Raw genomic sequence first — 2,625 nt, forward strand, 5'->3', positions numbered from 1 at the left:
TGGCCACACTGCCCCGCCCCAGGCAGGACAGACAGCCTCCTGGCCCCTGGCAGGACAGACAGCCTCCTGGCCCCTGGCAGGTTCCCTTGCACACCCAGACTCGTAGCTCTGGGCTTGTCCCAGCGCAGGGAGGGAAGTGAGCTCTTCCCGGAATCGCTACCCTGCTTCTAAGCAGGGACTTTCAGAAGTTGGGGGGGAAGTGGAAGCCAGGGAGCGGTCTCTGCTCCTCCGGCTGCTGCGAGGAAGTGCTGAGAAGGTGACAGGCAGCAGAAGGAGGTGGGGTGTGGGAAATGCCCGTGCTGGAAGTGAGGGGCAGGGGGAGGAGGGACCCCTGGGAAAGGACCAGGAATGGAGCCCAAAACTCTGCTCTGCTCTTTCGCCACACTCTTGTCCTTTTTGGCTGGTTTGCAGAGGGGGAATTCCCAAAGTGTAAATGCACCCTGCGGAGCCAGCAGCACGTCACGGCTGTGTGGAACTTCACGAGTGAAATAAGCACAGACAGATCTGGCCCCGTTACCAGCATGTGGTAGGGGAAAAAAAAAATCATCCCAAAAGCTGCCCCAAAGAGCATCGTGCTCCCCAAAAGTGCCGGTGGGTTCATCCCTCCCCACGCAGGAGAGCCCGCACATCCCTCAGCACAGCTCTCGGACTGAGCCCCCAGGGAGCCCCCCCAGCAGGAAGGAAAATATCATCCACTGGGGAGAGGTGAGAGGAAACCACAGACGCGTGTCCACCCAGCCCCTCCGGCCAGCCACACTCGGCATCCCCGGTGCAGGCACGGGCTGGGGCCAGCAGGCAAAGGAGAGGCTGGAAGATGGTCTGGAGAGCTCAGCGTGAGGGTTACAGATGTGAGCGGCACTCTTAAGCTAAAGAAACGCTTTCAAAAAGCACCACATGGAAGCGTTCAGACCTCCCAGACCACAGCACAAAGCTCTCGGTAAGATCACAGCAGTTAAAAGTCAAAGAGAAAACCAGGCGCTGCGGTTTTCAGCTGAAAGCAGAAATCCTCCCGCTGGCCGAACCCTCCCCTTCCCACGGGCAGAGCTGGCTGGACAGGGCCCTGTCCTTACCAGGCAGAGCACGAGCAGGGCGAGGAGCAGGAGCAGGCGGGCGCGCTGGAGGGGTGGCATGGCCGGGGCTCTGCAGGTGCCGTGACACTTCCCGTGACGCTTCCTCATCTGCTCCGAGCCTTTAAGTGCAGCGGTGGCACCGGCGCACCAATCACACCTCCCTTCCCCAAAAGCCTGCGGCACCCAGGGCGGTTTGGGGAAGTCGCGTCTGCTGCCTGTGCTGAGGGAAAAGGTGCCAGGCGTGGTGTGGGGATCTCCAGGCCCTGGAGGTGTTTCTCTACATCCCCTGGCACAAGAGCAGCTCCTGCTCCCTGTTCTGTGGCATGACAGTGACAAATAACAGAATATAGAAATTTTCAATTCTGCTGGAGTTGCCAAATAGAGCTTAAAGACTAACTCGCAAAATAAGATAGAAGGATGTAAAAGTGTGAACACAGGATGATAAACATGGCTGGAAGCAGTGGAAAAACAGGTAAAAAGAACTAGAGTGGGGATTTTTTTGCGAGTATGTAAAAAGAAGCAACACAGCATGCCCAAAGAAAATGTTCAAGGAAAGGCTGAAATCCCTCAGGCTCTGCTTCCCCCTGGGGACTCTCTGTCCTCACACCCACCAAGGACTAAGAGCGGCTGAAACCCTCCCTGGATCACTGGGAGGGTTTGCAAATTGCAGCCAAGGTTGGAAGGAACAAAAAAAAAACCTGCGACTTCAGGTGGAGCCAAGGTGTCCCTTGGGATTTCAGTTACAGATCCAGGTGCAGAGCAGGGAAATGCTTCCTTTAGCCCCCCAAGTCCATCTCCTCACAGTGGAATTCCTCACAATTCCCCCATCTCCTCACAGCGGATGTCTGAGCTCCCTCACCCGCTCAACTGCAGCAGCAGGAAACAAAAGGGATCTGGTTATTTTGAGATGCTTGAAATGAACAGTCACTGGCTGAGAACACACACCTGCTGTCTGGGTTTGTGCTGGCGAAGCACATCACGGTGAGCTCTCTGTCAGCTTCCACCCAGAGCTTTTTCTGCAGAAAAGTTTCACCAAATTTAGCTCGGTTTTGCTCTTCGGGCAAGTTGAAACAGAAAGTGTCTCGAGCACAGCCAACACCCCTGGAAGTGTCCAAGGCCAGGTTGGCCAGGGTTTGGAGCAATCTGGGATAGTGGAAGGTGTCCCTGCCATGGCAGGGGGTGGGAATGAGATGAGCTTTGGGGTCCCCTGAGCCCAAACCAGTCTGTGGTTCTGTGAACGCCCCACCCAAGGAGGCAAAACCGGGGGGATAATCATCCTGTCCTGCTCATCCCCAGCTGGCGAGGCTGAGCTCCCTGGAGAGCAGCACAGAGGCAGCAGGCGGGATGGGGGACACCCAGGGAAGGCTCTCGGCATAGTGGGAAGCGCTGGGTGGAGCTCAGGGCATCAGCGAGGCCAAGAGCAGTGCCCAGGTGAGAAAACAGCGAGCGAGGAGGCGGGCGAGGGAATCAGGAGGAGCTGCAGGCCACGGGGTGCCTCAGGCCCGGCGGGTGTGTATGAGCGGAGGCAGAGGGGGGGCGGAGGGCGTGCGGAGGG

This window comes from Corvus brachyrhynchos, unplaced genomic scaffold (assembly GCF_000691975.1).
Source record: "Corvus brachyrhynchos isolate BGI_N302 unplaced genomic scaffold, ASM69197v1 scaffold65, whole genome shotgun sequence".
In the NCBI taxonomy this organism is placed as follows: Eukaryota; Metazoa; Chordata; class Aves; order Passeriformes; family Corvidae; genus Corvus; species Corvus brachyrhynchos.